This window comes from Miniopterus schreibersii (assembly GCF_964146895.1).
Source record: "Miniopterus schreibersii genome assembly, chromosome: 15".
NCBI lineage: Eukaryota > Metazoa > Chordata > Mammalia > Chiroptera > Miniopteridae > Miniopterus > Miniopterus schreibersii.
This window is the reverse complement of record NC_138115.1, coordinates 18,109,205-18,128,480: the sequence shown is the minus strand read 5'-3', so window position 1 is coordinate 18,128,480 and position 19,276 is coordinate 18,109,205. Positions and strand designations below refer to the sequence as shown.

At 41.3% G+C, this 19,276-nt stretch overlaps 1 long non-coding RNA gene across 1 annotated transcript in view; it reads right to left on the bottom strand.

Annotated features, from left to right (window-relative positions):
- Positions 1–207: 207 nt before the first annotated feature.
- LOC308567757 overlaps positions 208–19,276 on the bottom strand; it is a 319,467-nt gene continuing 300,398 nt past the window's right edge. Inside the window, exon 3 of the long non-coding RNA XR_014000369.1 lies at positions 208–221. This is a non-coding gene — a long non-coding RNA (uncharacterized lncRNA). The remainder of the gene's footprint in view (positions 222–19,276) is intronic.

The window sequence follows — 19,276 nt, the reverse complement described above, 5'->3', positions numbered from 1 at the left end:
TTGCCAGATGGAAGGGGTGTTGGGTCACTGGGTGAAAAGGTGAAAAGATTAAGAAGTACAAATGTGTAGTTCCAAAGTAGTCAGGGGTATGTAAAGTAGAACATAGGGAATATAGTCAATAATATCACAATAACTGCATGGTGCCAGGTGGGTACTGGGAATATCAGGGGAACACTTTGTAAAGTATATGATTATCTAGCCACTGTGCTGTACACTTGAAACTAATATAACATTGAATGTAAACTATAATTTAAAAATCAGATTAAAATAAATAAACAATTGCCCTATTTAAATTTTCATATGATTTGTTTAAATTTCCATGTTATCCTGCTTAAATTTTCAACCTATTCCATTCTATTTTCTTTGGAAAATCTCAGAAAAAAACATTGATAAAAGAGACTGAGAAGATGCAGATAATGAAAGAGCATCTGCATGAAAATGTAATCATTTCTATGGCTTGCTCTTTATATGTATTGTTTTCAGAAAGCACTAACTCAGAATTTTCTCCATTACTTTAAATACAAGAATGTTCATTGTTGAATTTCATTTCTTGTTAAATACATTAATGCACAAAGCAGTAAAGGGAATTACTATCAATTTTGTTAAATCAAACCCTGAATGTACAAAAGATAAATCAATATTCTAAGTCTTATGATTTACTGTTCTATAGAAATTTCATCCTATGGATAATTAATGAAACTAAGAGGTCATGTTAATTATTCATAATTTTCATAAGATTTCATTCTTTTTAAGAACTTTAAGAAGCTGAGGGAAATAGTCAAAGGATATAATTTTGCTTATTCACAGAAACAGTAACTTCATGGTCTCTTTCAGTGACTGTAGAGATGGTGTTAGCTGCTTAGAGAGGTTTGACATTGACATAGGGATGACCTGTCTTATTTTCAAATACTTCTTTGGCATTTTAGAAGGATTACCATCCTGTCCTTTTTAAAGTATTCCTGTACCAGGCTTTTGAAACAGATCCAGTACAAGAAACCCTTTGAAGTCTACAAAATCTATCTACAGATCCTACAGTAAATGTCAACACCATGAACACCAGGGTCCCTGAAACCCAGGGGCACACCCTCCCCAAGAATCCCAGGTATATGGGACAGGGGTAAAGGAAGCCAGTTAACACCCAATGAACAGCATTCTAGCAGGCACTGTGCCAAGAGCTTTATAAATGTATCCCCACATTGCATCATTAAGGCCAGTGAGAATAAAATGACAATTTCAGGTCACCTGGGGAATGTCATATTGTCATATTTCTCAGCATCTGTTTTGCAACAATTTTTTCTTTTATGTCCAATAAAGTTGACATAAATGGCTTGGTAAATAATTGTGGATCTTGACTTTCTAAAGTATAAACAGGCTTCCTCCATTTACATCACATTTTAGGTCTATTTCTTGGGTTTTTTAATATATTTGCCAGTTAAAAATAAGGCAATGCATGATGGTTGGATCCCCAGGATAGACCCCAAAATACCACAAATACTTTAAGACAAATGTAACTGAAGATTTGCACTCATAGTGTTAGGAAGAAGTAATTGGGCGTTATAAAGAATCTGTTCTGTTCCCGACCCTGTTAGGTTTTTCCAGTTCTCTCTACCTTCCTGTACACTATCTTTTGCGAAGATATGGGAATTATAATGGCTATAAGGTATTTGGTGCTGGCTACATATGTGCCAGGGATAGTGTGAACTACTTCATGCAACCCATGAAGTGGAAATCATTAACCCCATTTCCCAGGTGAAAAATCAGAAACCCAGAGACACGCTGTGATTTGAACAAGGTCACACAGCTAGACGGTGCTGAGACAGAGTCCACACCAGCTCGGTCTAACACTGAAGTTCGTGCTCTTGACCATGCCGTTACGCTTCTCAATTTTTTCTTTTATTTTTTATTGTGGTAGGAATATTCTTAACAAAATATTTAAGAGCACAATACAGTATTGTTAACTATAGGCTCAAAGTTTTACAAAAGGTCTCTAGAAATTATTCATCTTGTGTAACTGAAACTTTATGTCAATTGAACACAAGTCCCAATTTTCCCCTCCCTCCAACTTCTAACAACCACCATTCCATTCACAAATTCTCCTCTCTGTTGTCTAATGATAGCTTCCAACTTGACTCCAGAGCATCCTTTCCAATTCGTCTAACGTCAACCATGGGCACACCTAGGAAATCCCCATCCTTGCATCATCTACCTTAAAGAAGGCTCCTTCAGCTGCCCCATCTGGCTCCATGGTCCTTTCCTCCTGCTCTTCAAAGCTAAAATGAAGCCAAAGTGCTGGAGTTAGAATCCCAGGTCTGTCAGTTACCAGCTGAGTCTCTTTAGGCAAATTACTTAAACTCCCTGGGCTTCAGTTTCCTTAACTGTAAAATTGGGATTGGCTCAGGTAGAAAGCTCCAGAAGAAAACTCTGAAATAATAATCTAGATGAAAATTTAGATTTATTAGGAAGCATTCTCAGGAATACTATTAGCGGAGCGGGGAAGTGAAACAGAGATAAAAAGGGAACATGTGATATCAAGCAGAATCCACAGAGGGAAACCTTGAATCACACCCATAGGGGAGCACTGGAGATGGTGCTGGTCTTACCTCAAAGTCATCTTTATCAGGGTCAAGGGAGCTGGAGTATCTATATACCTCTCAGTCATGAGTTCAGGGCTGAGCAAAGGAGACATAAACTTCCAAATTCTCTGGCTCTACATAAACACAGGCAAAGTAGGCTCTGCAGCCTCAGGCAGGTCTATGTCAGACAAACAAGTGCCAGTTATTGGGACTGACAGTACACTGGGGGCTGGTCTACATGAAAAAGTTAAAGGGGACGTGGTGGATCTGGGCAGAGCGCTGATTTCATCTGCCACAGGAGTAATAATAGTTCTTTATCGTGGTGTTATTAGGAGGGTTTTTATTTGTAAAGTGCTCATAAGTGTGCCTGGCCCACATAGGCACTATTAAGTGTATCTACATCAAACAAATAAAAAGTCCACAACGGTGGTAATGCTGGGAGTCCTCAAAACAGCAAGAAGATTTAAAGGAAACTCCAGATTCAAAGTCTAGTTTTTTCTTCTTTGGGGGCTGAGTTCTCCAAGTTCTCAGCACATGAGGAAGGACTCAGCACCTCCAGGAAAGGAAGGGTGAGGATCCTGGGCACAGCAGCATGAAGCCCTGGAGAACCAATTGCTCACTTATCTGCTTGAATATAACTTATTGAGTTAAACTAAGGAAATAAACACAAGGGTTCCAAGCTCTTAACACAAAATCAAGATCTCTACCAAGGCTGAGGAAAGACCCTGAGTGGCCATATAGGAACTGAAAGTAGAGTCTTCCAACCCTGTATCCCCTCAACAGAAGTCCAAGGCAGCAAAAGTTGCACAGGGAGCCTGGCATTATCCCTATTTTACCAGCATATCCTTTCCCTGTCTTCCCACCCTCTTCACATCCTTTGTCCTGAAGCACAGTTCTAACCCTAACTCTCCCAGCAACTCATCCCTACTCTTTTCACTCCCAGTTATGGGACACCAGCTTTCCCTCCTTGGAATGGTCATGGTACTTCAGAGGGGGGGAGGGGGGCGTATTTTGAAATGTGTCCCATTTCCCTGCAGTTAGAGTGGAACTTGTTTCCACCTACCTGCAATGATCACCATTTGAAGACAGTTTCTTCTTAAAGAGAAGGGCTATGTCTGATTTACCCTTCTATACCATCAGGTGTCTAACATTACAATGGAACCAAATAATTTTCCCTCTTAAAAAAGCTTCCAGTTGAGATTTGCTACAAGTAAGGCCTTACTTTAAAAGGCACATAGTTTACCCTTTGATCTATGCTATTGCCCTGGCTTCAATCTTACTCAAAACCCAAGAATGCTGATCCCAAAGAGTGGACCACTTGCTCTGTGGAGTAATTTGATCAAGGAGACCCCTCTCTCCCTTCTTCCAGGCTACCAACCAAACTGCCAAAAATTCCCAGAGAAGTAGGTTAGGGCATTAAAAGAGATCACAGCTGTAATTCATGTTTCCTAGTTTCCTAAGCTGAAGCCATACCCAACTGGTGGTCCCCAAGATGATTTTAGGAAGCCTACATTTAAGCAATGTTTTACTTATTTTAGTGTATGTTAGAATAGTTATGTGTATATAAGTTACATTTGTCTAAATTTAAAATCCATAATTTTCAAATTCATAATTTTATAAATATTAAGACAAACTTATATAAGAAAAGGTTAATTAAGTGTATTGAATAATTTGTAAGTGGGGCATGGAGATGACTAAAGGTTGAGAAACACTGATTTAGTGAAAATTACAATAGCATTACAAATAGAAGACCTAGATTTCAATTCTATGCCAAAAATAAAAAGCCATATTACTAAGCAAGTCACTCACTCAACTTGTCTGAGCTTCAGTTTTCTCTTCAATAAAATAAAGTTTTGATAGTCTGTGCTTCTAGATCCCTGTGAAATGCAAATCCTGTCTGTTAGTGGTACATGCCCTTATCATCAATTTCATCTTAGTGCAAAGGAGTTTATCAGATTTGTTCTAATTGAGTCCTGGGGAATTCCAACAAAAGATTGTTTTAAAGGTTTCTGAAAACATGAAAAATTTAGGGCCCAGCTAGGAGGCGGAGAGGGACAGAGAGACTAAGACTAAAGTCCTAGGTAGAAATAAAGGTGGAAAACCTACATAAAAGATGAGAGTGAAGCGAGTCCAGATGACTTTCATTCAATTGACAATTTGAGTAAAAGCCACCAGAACTGTAAGTCACTCTATTTTTCTTGGTAGCAAATGTGATCCTCTAAGCAAGCAAGGCAAATCTGAATAATTTTTTAAAATTCAGATCAATATCTAAAGCCTTTGCATAGAAAAGAAAAACAGAAAATTTCCTGGAAATATAAATTTGTATTTATTTATTTTTAATATTTCATTGAATTTATTAAGGTTACATTAGTTAATAGGTTTCGAGTGTACAATTCTGTATCATCTGTATATTGTATTGTGTGCTCACCACCCATAGTCTACTCTCCTTCCATAACCACTTATCCCCCCGTAATCCTCTTCTACCTGCCCTCACCCCCATTTCCCTCTGGTAATCACCATACTGATACCTGTGTCTAAGAGGGTTTTGTTTTTTTGCTTAATCCCTTCACCTATTTCACCCAGCCCCACAACCTCCCTCTCTTCTGACAGCTCTCAGTCTGTTCTCTGTATCTATGAGTCTGTTTTTAATTTCTTTCTTTATTTTGTTCATTAGATTCCACAAATAAGTAAAATCATATGGTATTTGGCTTTCTCTGGCTGGCTTATTTCAATTAACCTAATACCTTCCATGCTGTCATGAAAGGTAAGATTTCCTTCTTTTTTACAGCCACATAATATTCCACCGTGTAAATATCCCACAGCTTTTTTATCCACTCAGCTACTGATAAACACTTAGGCTGCTTCCATATCTGGCTATTGTAAATAGCGCCGCTATGAACATAGGGGTGCAAGAGTAAGACTCCAAACCATAAAAATTCTAGTAGAAAACATAGGCAGTAAAATGTCAGACATTTCTCATAACAATATTTTTTCTGATATATCTCCTCAGGCAAGGGAAACAAAAGAAAAAATAAACAAATGGGACTAGAGCAAACTAAAAAGTTTTTGCACAGCAAAAGAAACCATCAACAAAATGAAAAGACAACCCACTGAATGGGAGAACATATTTGCTAATGATACATCTGATAAGGGGTTAATATCCAAAATTTATAAACTCAACTCAACACCAAAAAACAAACAAACAATCCAATTTTTAAAAAATAGGCAAAGGACTTGAATAGACATTTCTCCAAAGAGGACATACAGATGGCCAATAGACATATGAAAAGATGCTTAATGTCACTAATCAGCAGAGAGATGCAAATTAAAACCACGACACAATGAGATATCGCCTCACGCCTGTCAGAATGGCTCCATCAATAAATCAACAAACAAGTGCTGGCGAGGGTGTGGGGAAAAGGGAACCCTAGGGCACTGCTGGGGGGAATGCAGACTGGTGCGGCCACTGTGGAAAACAGTATGGAGGTTCCTCCCAAAATTAAAGATGAAACTGCCTTATGACCCAGCTATTCTACCTTTGGGAATATATCCAAAGAAATCTGAAACACTGATCTGAAAGAATAAATGTATTTCTGAAATTATATTATGGCCAATCTACATTTAAAAAGATCATCTAAACCAGGATGTGGTTTTGCATATTTCAGCTTTAGAAGCTTACTGATCTGAGCGATGGTGTCTGTGACACTGAGTCTCAGCATGTTGTGACTGGTACACTTAGACTGGCTCCTGCCAGCTCTAAGGAAAATCTGCTGGAGCCCCAGTGCTTCCAACCAAACGAGCCAAACCCTCCATTCAGCGGCCACCACTGCCACCTGTCTTTCACCCACCCCCACCCACACTCCCAATGCGCCTTCACCAGACTTCACCCCCACCTGCACCTGCATTCCCATCCCACCATCAATGGCCCCCACCCCTACCTAACGTCCCACTCCCACCTGCCCTCCCACCTGCCCTCCACCAGACCCCAAGCCTCCACTAGAACACCTCCTGCATTAAGGAGTCACATAGGCAAGAATATGGTTTCCCCATTTTATGAAATGAATGAACTCAGGAAGGAATAAACCTAAGGCCTCCATCTCACCAACATCATTCAAACCAGCCTGGCTCAGGGACCAGAAAAGTGCTAATACAGTATGAAGGAATCATTACTCCTAGGAAGCAAAATCAGGTTCCACTGAAAGAGAAAACAAACAAACAAAGCCCACTAAATTAACTTAGAGCCATGGTTAGTTATTCCAGAATAGGGTTAAATCTAGTAAATACCAGTGACTGGTCCCCATCAGCTGGCAAACGCTTCAGAGAAGCAGTAGTTATGTTCTGAAAGACTGGCTGAAATTTCAGCTATTGAGGCTTTGTACTAAACGACAACCTTTCTGTTCACTTTTGATGTGCAGATTTCTCAAGAAAATGTCATCTACTTCAAATCACAGAAGAGAGGATCTCCATGATTTCCCCAAAGAGATGGGGGCAGGTGTTAAGCTTTGAGCAAATATCATGCTGAAGCTGAAGAATTCCTATTACTTCTTGGATTTACACAGTGTTTCCCTTAATTCTGGGGACCAGGGAAAGGAAATTTAGGTTAGAAAAACAACAGTGAGAAGTGCTTCTCAAGGGGCCCACCACCACACACTGCTAGCAGCTCTATTTCAGAGAAGTGTGATTAGTCAGGTATTGAACTAATCGTGGCAATTAAGGACAGAGTGAACTCACCACTGCTGCAAGTGGAAGACAGCAATGCATTGTCTTAAGCATTTGTGTTAAACGTCTTCATGCCACTGTTATGATGCAAAGCCTTGGTCTTTGCCCTGAGCCTGCTTGCTGTCTAATATGTCAGACAAACAGTGCGTGTGCCCCTTAGGTGCATGTCGGAGGGACATATTAACAAACACGTGGACTCATAATACTTGAAAGCAGATGTTGATGGTTCAGGTGGATTTGAGGCTACTTTCCTGTGCATTTGTATGCACTCAGGTAAGATGTTTTTGAAATAAGGGAGGATGAGTTCCAGGGAGAAAAGCAAAAAGGACTCATAGAAGCAGAGAAAAAGAGCAGGAGGCAATGAGAGAATTGGCAAGCAGAAAGCAATAAATATGAGCTTGTCCTCATAAGCAGTTACTTGGTTCTCTTATCACATATTTGTATGTTCCAAATTCCATTTGTCCTATTCCATGTATTTTTGCTGACTAGTTTTGCTTAAAAAAAATACTTATATTATTCATAGCATGGAAAAGTTACAAATCCTAATAACTGGAATGCAATCTGAATGAATCACAGGATAAGCCTGGGTACTATTTGGCCTCAAGACCCCATGCTGGTAGCTTCTCACCATCCTTGCAGCTGTATATATAGAGAGCTCCTGGATTTCCTCCTGGTTCAGAATGCATTAGGTAGTATTTCAAAAATGTCTTCCTTTGCTGTTTTAAACTTATCAATTAAACATACTCTACAAAACCCTGTAATCGAGCAATCTCACTCCTAGATGTTTAGCCAAAGGAATCGAAGTTAGTATCTTGAAGAGATGTCTGCACCCCCATGTTTGATCCACCCCCAGTATTTTCCACAATAAACCAAGATATGGAAACAACCCAAATGTCCTTTGATGTAAGAAGGATCCAGAAAACATGATATAAAATGGAATATTCTTCCCCCATAAAAAAGGAAGGAAATCCTATCATCTGTGACAGCATGGATGGACCTTGAGGGCACTAAACTAAGTGACAGAAGCCGAACAGAGAAAGACAAACACTTCATGGTGTCACTTATATGTGGAATCTAAAAGGAAAAAACAAAACAAAACATTGCATAGAAACAGAGAATAGAATGGCCAGGGGCTGAGAGGAGGGGAAATGGGGTGATGTAGGTCAAAGGGAAAATTTTTCAGTTGTAAGAGGAATAAGTTCTGAAGATCTAATGTACAGCATGGTGACTATAGTTATTAACATGGTATTGCATACTTGAGGTTGCTGAGAGAAGATCTTAGGCATTCTTGCACACACACACACACACACACGGTGACGCACATGTTAATTACCCTGACCTTGGTAATCATTCCAAAATGTACATCAAGTCGTCACAGTATATACTCTAAATATATATAACTATATTTGTCAATTATTCCTCAATAAAGTTTAAAAAATGAACCCATTTCCTTCAACATTACCATTCCCTTAGAAACAGCGTAACTAGTTAAAATACAAGTTGCCCAGTTAAATTTGAACTTCAGATAGACAACTAATTTTTTAATGCATATATGTCCCAAATGTTGCATGAAACAGGGTCTAGTTTCTACTTGTTTTTGATTTTTTTTTATTTCATTTTATTTTGTTTTTGCTAAATCTGGAAACTCTCCTTAGAAGACAAACTTTACCTTGCCCGTCACAATAAACTACACTGAGTGCTGTGGGGCTTAGGCAGGGATGGACTAGAAGGTCAAAGAGTTGGAGACTATAAATCAGGCCAGAAAGTGTTGAGAGATTTTCCTTGGAAGAGAAGAGAAAGAATAGAAGAGGGAGGAAAGAGGGGGCACGGGGAGGAAAGAAAAGAGTGGCAAGGACCTGCTTTAGAAATGTTTCATTTGCAATTTTGAGTGGGTGAGGTAGAGACCCACGTGTTGGTGGGGCAGCTGTTTCCCAAGTGAATGGCACTGAAAGTGGCAGCAATAGGGAAGAAAGAATTTTAGGCTGTTTGGCTGAATACAGAGATGTGTTTTTTCCATCAGTAGGTTTTGTGACAGACAGCAGTGGAGGCTGTAGGGCTCTTAACTACTTTTAGCCGAGTACATGTTCGAAATTGACACCACGTAGAGACAGGACCATTAGGACTCTACTTACGCATTGGGGTTACACACAGACACACACTATGGACTGGCAGAAAGTTGGACACTGGGATGGAAAACAGGTCCCTCTCCTGCCCTGCCCTGCCCTGCCCTACAAACCACAAACGTCAGCCAAGCTTGCAGGTTTGTCATAGATTCAAGATCCCGTAAAAGATTCCGTACTTCTCCAGAAGGAAAAAAATTCATCATTTTCTAAAACTCATTTAGGACAAAATGCCCATGATTAAGAAAGGACTGTGCCACTTGAATGACGCTGCTCCATCTGAGTTCCTCTGGCTTCTCTCCTCCACCCCGTATCGTGAAGCAGCCCGGACTTAGGCCAGGCTTTCGCCTCATGCTGTTCCACTTGGGCTTCAAGTTCACGATCACCCTAATTACGCTGGTCAATGGCAGGCGTAGACAGGTGTTTAGAAAATGTATCACTATTAATTGGCTCTTCTTATTCCTTCCTACATCTCAACCACCCACTATTCTTTTACCCGTCTATGATTTACAGCCGCACTCTGGCATCAGCGTTCAGCTCTAACTCACCGGTGTGAGTAGCATTTGCATGAAATGAAAGGGCATCTCCGACAAACCCCTCCTAGGCTGGACCCCTGGAGCACGCAGTCATTTGCTAACTGAAATAAGTCAGACAGAGAAAGGCAAGTAACATAGGATTTCACTTAGATGCGGAATCTAAAGAACAAAATAAGTGAGCAAACGAAACAGAAACAGACACAGAGATGCCTAAAACAGAGCGATGGCTGCCAGAGGGGAGGGGGTTTGGGAGGCTGGATGAAAAAGGTAAAGGGCTTAAGAAGTGCAAACTGTGACACCTGTCAGTCTGTGCCATGTATCCATGTCTCTGTTTCTATTTTGTTCGTCAGTTTATTTTATTCATTACATTCCACGTATAAGTGAAATCATATGGTATTTGTCCAGCTGTCTCAGGGGAGGGGCGTTGGGAGACTGGATGAAAGAAGGTGAAGGGATTGGCAAAAAAAAAAAAAAATATATATATATATATATATATATATATATATATATATATATACACACACACATAACTCATAGACAGAGACAACAGTGTGGTGATAGCCAGAGGGAAAGGGGGGTGGAGGTAGATGGAGGGGGGCAAAATGGGGGAAATGGGGGCTGAAAGAGACTGCTTGGGGTGATGGATGCACGACACAATGTGCAGATGATGTTTTATTGAGTTGTACGCTTGACACCTGTATGGTTTTGTGAACTCATGTAAATTCAATAAATTGAACCCCAATAAATTCAGTTTAAAGAGAGAAGCAGAAGCTGATACTTACAAAATAGTCGTGGGAATGTGAAGTATAACATAGGGAATATAGTCAATAATATTGTAATAACTAAGTAGGGTGTCAGGTGGGTACATGAAATATAGGGAGCATTACTTTGTGAATAACATAATTGTCTAACCACGATGCTGTACACCTGAAACTAATATAAAATAATATTGAATGTCAACCACAATTGGAAAAAAAATTTTTTTTAAGAAATGGAGCTAAAGGAGAGAAGGGAGCGGAATTGCTCGGGGAGTACCAAAGGGATCTGTGTGCCTTGGCATGAAGACACTTCTCCAGGTCACAGCCTCCCTGAACCAGAGTATGGACCAGAAATCAAGAGCAGGATAAAGAGATCATGTGAAAGGAGAACCAGGGCAATGTGTCATGCCTCCGCGTTCCGATAACCAAGCCCTCCAAATGATCAAGTTCGGTATAATTTAATGTAAGAAAAGTAGTTATTTTTAAATTAAGTAGTTCCTTTTAAAAATCAGAGCAGATCACATACATATTTTAAAAAATAAATTAATGTAATATTTTGATAGGTGCTATCAACACTCACTGGTACATTAATCTATTTTTAACACATCACATGCTGTTGTATGGCAAGAAAAGGTCAACTTGAGGGCTAGAAGGAGCTGGGAAAATGCAAAAACACTTATACAGTTAACTGGTACAATACTTTTGATATAATTAGATCTATGTAAAAATTAACTTTGACACAAGCAAAACTGCAAATATTTTAAAGGTAGAAACAGTTCATTCTTTTCAATATCCATAATTCTCCTTAATTTAGCACCATTTTAAGTTCATACTGACCTGCTGCAGGTAAAGTCCAATCCCTCTGCCAGACACATTTTATATACTGTGTGCTCAGACAGAGAGGAAATGATAGGAATAGAGAAATTAAAAAGACAGAAATGAGGCCAGGAGAGAAAAAATGCAGTCTACAAATGAGGCAGAAAGCGCCAGGAAGAGGGCAGGAGGTTAGTCACTGCGTAAAAAGAGTGATCATTATAGTCCTGACAAAAATAGGAACAGGAGGTAAGGTCTTCAGATATAAAGTTGAAAGTGAATTATAAATAGCTGAACAGGGATTATTAAATCTTGATTATCTCCAAGAGACAGCACAGTACTCCTGCCCATAGGCCCAGGGCCTGGGGTGACTGGAGAAGCACTAATGTTTAGGAGAAACTTTAGCTACGGGGTGAGCTGTAGGGTCTTTCTAGGTTTGATTTCAGTGTCTTTACTGAGCTTTCTTTGTGTGACTTGGCATAGCGTAGGGAACGGAGCTGAGTTCACCAGATTCTAGCCACACTGTTGGCATTAACGCTGTTTCATGACCAGGAGAGATAAGCATTAGATGCCATTCCAGACAGATGACCCGGAAGGGGAACCTGGAAACCCTCCATCTACCTGACTGTGGATATTCAAGTCTGCCCCTGTACTTCTGTCGAGAAGCAGTTCCCTTTGTGCCCCTGCTCGGAGCCAACCAGAAGTTCCCCGAATGGCAAGGACCATCATGTTTGATCCTTGGCTCCCAGCCTGGACTGGCCTCGCAGTGCCCAGGAACTCTCTAGGCTCCCTTTTCCCTCAAAATGTACGTTTTGTAACTTACTCCCACAACAAAGTGAGCAAATGTGAACACAGGGACTTTTAATGGGTCAAGGTGCTGTTACCTATCCAGAGTTTTATTTGGACTCTAAAAGCCAGGCAGGCGTTCTGACCCCCCCAGTTGCTGGGGGTGTGGAGGGGAGACGGCGGTGAAGCATTCACTGGCATCCCGAGGCCCGCTGCATGAATGAACGTCAGTCCAACTTGGAAGAGAAGGCTTGGGTCTAGGTATGTTTCCCAGAGGCTTCTGGGAGAAAACAAGCTCCTTAGAAAGCAGAGCAACTCCACAGGAAATTAACTTTACCATATAACGGATCGATTTTATTCCAGGGTCTTTCCAGGACACCCTGCTGGCTTAACGTGGCAGTGCTTTGGGCCACTTCTAGGAAAGCGCATGCCCTTCAGGTAGGGATAGGAGTGTGAACTTTTCTCCTCTGTCCGACAATCCCTCTACATGTATCGAGTAAGCAGGATCTACATCCTTTCTTAACCTTCACTCCTTGCTTCCTCCATCCATCCATCCGTCCGTCCATCCGTCCGTCCGTCCGTCCGTCCGTCCATCCATCCATCCATCCATCCAAGAAAGCTGTGATGGCATCGGCAGCCGCTAGCTCCTGGGGGCAGAGCTAGACAAGCTCAACAAGGCAGCTGCCCTCGTGGAATTTATGTTCTAATGAGGGAGGCTGTAATCACAGAGTTTAAGGATATGAACAAGGCGGTAGGATAGAGAAAATGGAAGGAGGGGTGACCCCTCTCGCAAGGGTGCTCAGGAGAGGCCTCTCTAAGGAAGTCAAGTTTTAGCTGAGACCCAAAAGGAAGAAAGCAGGCGTCAAAAAGAGAGCTTGAAAGAGGCTGTTAGAGAAGAAAACCATATCCCGGGAGCATAGTAAACAAGACAGAGAGTGGGACATGATAGGATGGGAGAGTTTAGCAAGAAGTAGAGCTTACAGAACCCTACAGACTTGACAAAGAATATAGATGTTATTCTAAGAGTCATGGGAAGCCAATGGAAAATTTTAAAGTGGGGAGCGGCAAGATGGACTCGGTACTTTTAAAGAGGTGGCCTAGTTATTCTGCACAGGAGAAGCTGAGGAAGGGTGTAAGGGGCAGCCGCAGGTAGAGGAGGTTGGAAGTTGTTACAGCGGTTCAGGTGTGAGAGGCTGGAGGTTTGGGTTTGCGCACTGTAGTGGAGACGGACAGAAGTGAAGAATTCAGGGAAGTAGAAATGAGAGGGTCTGCAGATCAACTGTATGTAGGGAGTGAAGGAAAGTAAAGAATCGAGGATCTGTGGCCTGAACAGCTGGAAAATAAGGAAAACTGCTGTGTTGAGGGAGCAAATAATGAAATCTGTTTGGGGCATGTTAATTTAAAGATGTCTAAGAGATGTCCCTGCAGAACTGAGAAATATATAGTCCAATAGATGAGTGTGAGGGATCGGGAGTGATTAGTACCGGAGAGCCTGCTTCTATGCAATGACCAAGGTCTACGGCAATCTCCGTTATATCTTAAGCAGAAACATCCTGTTGTGGTCACGTTTGCTAAATACCTACTGTGTGCCAGCTACTGTAAATAACAGAAATGCTGAGAAGCCAGGGATATACAGCTGACCCTTGAACAACATGGGTTTGAACAGTGCAGGTCCACTCACGCACAGATTTTTTTTCAATAAACAACTGTACTGTTTTCAATCTGCTGTTGGAAGTCCACAGATGCAGCGAGCTAACTGTAAGCGTTGATCTACACCATGTAAGCCCCTTCCCTGGAGCTTCTGTCTCTTCAGCCCCTTAACAGAACAAAGGCTGACCTCCCCCAGGCAAAGAGGAATTCTGCCAGCAGGTGGCCTTTGCACTTGAACTGCAGCTCTTCCCTGGGCCTGCAGCCTGCCAGCCTCCCCTACCACATTTTGGTCTCACCAAGTCTCCACTATTGTGTAAACCAATTTCTTAAATCTTTTTTTCTGCTCTCTCGCTCTACACACACACACACACACACACACACACACACACACCCTGTTGGTTCTGTTTCCTTGGAGAACTCTTACTAATACACTTAGCAGTGCTGCAGCCAGGTTTCAAACCCAAGTTTTTTTGTTGTGTTTTTTTTTAATATATTTTTATTGTTTTCAGAGAGAGTAAAGGAGAGGGGGAGAGAGAGAGATAGAAACATCAATGATGAGAGAGTCATTGATTGTCTGCCTCCTGCACACCCCGAACTGGGGATCGAGCCTGCAACCCGGGCATGTGCCCCAACCGGGAATCGAACCCCCATAGCCTGGATCCTAGGTCGATGCTCAACCGCTAAGCCACACCTAGTCAGGCTTCAAACCCAAGTTTTTTGACTTTCATACTTCACCACTTGCCTTTACAGCTTCCCTATAAATGCTTTGTTGATACAAAAATTCATGTAACCTTTTGATAAAGCAATTTGCCTAAACACATTAAGAGCCTTTTAAAAGTTCATACCTTATCAGAGTTTCTTCTAAGTAAATAGTCAAATTCAGACAAAGCTTTATGTACACAGCACTTTCTTAGAGTAAAAAAAACTTGAATCAACTTCAATGTCCAACAGTGGAAGCATTCAATAAATTATGTATACATAGAGTAAATATTAGGCAGTTATTAAATTACATTTCCGAACATCAGTGCCATGGGAATTAGGAGATAATATTAATTTTTTAAAACAAGCTAAACCTTTATATATATGCTATTATCTGAATTATGATAAAAATGAATGTGCATTCATAGGTATTCAGAGAAAAACTGGTGATAGTTGTATTTTACATAATTTTCTGGGTGATGATATTCACTCATTTTCTTCTTATAATTTTATACATTTTCCAAGAACTTTATAAAAACCAATGCTTGGGGGTCATTTATGGTTGTTTGGAGGTAAGTCAAGAAAGGTGGCAGTGAGAACCACAGGCCCTCATGAGAGAAGCGTGGGATACATTTTACAACACTCCCGGCAATTTATGAGCATTCCAATTCCCTTTAATGGTTATTTAACTATCTAGCGTTTGAGTTATATCCTTAGTGGTTGATCTAAAGCTTACAAAATGCATCATAACTTACACACTAGCTGTATTTTAGTGAGACAGAGAAACTTCGCTTTTATAGAGCTCTATCCATCACCCCCCTTTGAGTGCTACTGTTGGTCTACACTCACAGCAATATATGTTACAATCCCAACAATACATTTCTATAAGTATTTGTGTAATTTCATGTCTTTTAAAGAAGCTCAGAGGAGAAGGGCAAGTCTGTTTTTATGGAATTTGTTATATTAACCTGACTAGTTGCCATTTCTGATTTTCATTTCTTCCTATGTCTTCGATTAGCATCCGACATCATGCCCTTACTTCGAAACAGCTTAGTCCCCCTGTCCCCCGTCTCTGAGTTGTGGTTTTCCAATATATTACATTTCTATACATTATGGGCTGAAAAATACAACTATATACATATTGGTGGTGCAACTGATTTTTATATCAGTTAAGAGAAGAAGAGGAGAAGAGATACTCAATTATATACCATATTTTATAATGACCTTTACTGGTTTCTTTGCTCATTTGTGTGGATTTGAATCTGAATCTGGTATCAGCTGCTTTCAGCCTGAAGAACTTCCTTTAGCATTTTTCCCACTACAGGTCTACAAGCAGCAAATTCCCTCAGTTTTTTATTTTTCTGGGAATGTTTTTATTTAACCTTCACTTTTGAAAATTGGCTTCGCTGGATGTCGGATGACTGGCTGACAGCTGTTTTCTTTTAGTACCTTGACAATACCATCCCAGTAGACATAACTTTCTTTTTATTTCTTTGAACATATTTATACTCTCTGCTTTAAATTATTTGTCTGCTAAATCTGGGCTCCCTCCCAGGCAAGTTTCTATGTCTGCTTTTTCTCCTGTGTATGAGTCACATTTTCCCATTTCCTTGCATATCTCATGCAAAACTGTACATTTTAAATAGTATAGCTACTCTGGATATTGAACCACCACGGCTGCCCCTTCTGGGGCTTGCTATTGTTGTCTTGCTTGTTTTTTATTTGTTCCTGACCTAGGGGGACGATTTTATTGAAACCTGTTCCCCCAGCCCCATGTTTAGCCCCTGAAGTCGCTCCTCAGAGGGTGAAGTCTTGGGCACGCACAGTCTTCCTGGGATCCGAGCTGCACTGCCCCTAATTGGTGTCATGCCTGTCAGTCCCCAGTCATTGCTACCTGATCCCTCTCTGATTTTTGACAGTGCTCTGGGGCATAAATGGCTCCCATCTTATCCAGTTAAGTAGGGCCCATTTTCAGGAGCATAGTCTTGCCAATCTTTGAGGCCACTCGGATCTCAGGAGGGCTCTTGCTGTTTCTTTCACTGATTCCCTCTGCGAAACTTCTGGCTGCTCTGTCATTTTGCTTGTTGCTTTAACGGTCATGGAGCTATGAGCCTACGAAAACCACCACTAAGTAGTCACCACCAAGATCATTGTTTTAACAATGTCAGAGCATGAATTTGCCCATTCTTTGTTGCAAACGAAGTCAGTCCCCTTTGGGAGATCTGTGGAGCTCTGTTCTTATAACCTGACTATCCCTCCGGGCATTATCTCTGTGTAAAGCAGTGTAGCAAGGGGCCTGGGCAATGCCCTGCTTCTCCCAGGGTACTACCCTGTGCTGGGAGCAGGGCTTTGGGCAAGGATGGCAGCCCCTGGAAGCCTTCTCAGCTTGCACCTCCTGGCAAAAAAAAAAACACAACCCTTATAAGCAAGCTGGGGTGGGTGTTTCAGTGCCCAGTAAGCAAGCCTGCCATGCCTGGGAGGGAGCATCTGCCCTGGAAGTGTGCACTGGGTGGGGAAGGGAGACCAGTCGTCTCAGCAGCACCTGCCCAGGATAGAACTCCTGTAGCAGGGAGCTGGGGACGGGTGAGAGGCGCCAGTGGCAAGCTGCCCCTGGGGCTCATCCTCAGAGTATAGTTTCTATCACACTGGGCTGGGGGACACAGGGAAAAGGTCATGGCTCAGATGCTAAAGATGCTCACGGTTCTTAAGGTTTAGTAGATTTTTAAATATTCCTCCATTTTCTATATGCCCTTAGGATCATTTCCAGAAATTTTTAATGTCAGCCATTTAACTGCTGAAGATTATATATAATTATATAAAATATGTTTAAATATTTATGTTTATAATTATATATTTATCATATATAAATATGAAATTATATGAAACAAATATATTTATGATTATATATGTATTATATATATTTATATATTTTTATTTATCTCATATATAATTTTTTCCAGCAGTTACATGTCTGTTTCCCTGGGGAGGGTCCACCATGCCCCTCATTCCAGAAGTCAATCAGATTGGGTTTCATAAGGAAAGAAAAGTCATGGCCACCTTGAAGCCAAGAGCATCTGAAAGAATCATAGTGCATAACTGCAGACTGTCCAGATGACGGGTGAATGTACTTAATGGGAAAGTCACACTCTTGACAGCTTTTTATATTGGTGGCATACTCCACTGCTCACCCTCATAAACTTGGTGCACAGGCAAAAAGGAAGAATGTCACTGGGATGCAGTTAAGAGTCAATCCAGCATTCTCTCCTGACTTGGAAACGAACCCCCCCCCCCAATACTTACTATAGGAATAAGCCATTCTGATTACGACCGCCTGCCAGAGGTTGCACAGAATAAAGTAAACAAACAGTTCCATTTAAACGTCTTGGAATCAGAGTCCTTTACAGAGTCTAACAAATCCCCTTTGAAATTTCACAACTGAAAAATCACATGTTAAAATATACCTTTCAACAGAAGCCCTTCGAGGCAATGATAAAAAGCCCATAGAGAAAAAGGTAAAAAGTCTTTTAGAAAAAATACTGGTCAGCAAGTAACTTAAATGTCAGGCAGAAAATGCTAGGTAAGGTCATTTGGAAGCTTGCAATTTATTTAAAATCAAAATCTCAAAATCAATCTTATACTTTACCTGGAGTTAGAGAAGTTATTCCAGCATAGGACAAAATATTGGGAAAGCTCTCCTCTCCAAGTACTGTAATTTAGCTACAGAATACCTAACTAATGGCAAAAGAACAGCAAGGAGCAGTGCAGGCAAAGAATTAGAGGAATAAAGGTATGGCAGACCAAAAGCACAGGGGAGTGCTTCAAGAGCTACTGCTGAGAAGGCAGTCCTGGGGAGCAGGGCGCTGAGGGAAGATTGGCACAGTATAAATGTCTGATTCATAGGCACTTCCACGGATGGCCTGGAACCACCACCCTCCCTGAGGAATCATTCTGGAGAAGTAGAATGTCAGCATCACCCCAAGAAGGCTGAAACACAAGATCTCAGGAGGAGCCCCTCAGGCAGTATTTTGAACCAAACATTTTTCTGCTTTATCATGAGCCATGACTGTGACGGCAGGTGTTTGAGATGTGAGGACAGAGCTCGAGAAGGTGATTCTGATCTCCACTTCAGCTGTTGTCACCAAGAGTTGAGCAATAGTCTTATGTGAGGGTATAAAGCCAGGAAACGTACTTAGGAGTAGTATTTAAAGGACTTAATATCTACCTACCTCTTCACCTTCATCAGGAGAGCCCACCAGGCACCCAACCCTGCACCCTCAGGGGACTACATGCAGTGTGGGCTTGGGCCTCCACAGTTGGCCTGCTCCCTGTGCATGGAGGCCCTTTCCCACCTGCTCTACCTGGTTAATTCCTACTGTTGTTGAGGCTCATCTCAGGCAGCCCATCCTCTTGGTCCACCTTTGCATCAAGTTAGGGCCACCTCCTCTGAACTCACCCAGCACCTGGGGCTTTGCTCTAGTAACCACTGTGTTACAATCTTTAGTTCTCAAATTCTAACATTCCTCAGCATCACCTGGAGGGCTTGTTACAAGACATATTGCTGAGCCCCACTCCTGTCTAGTTGAGTATGTCTCAGGTGGGGCCTAAAAGTTTGCATTTTTAAC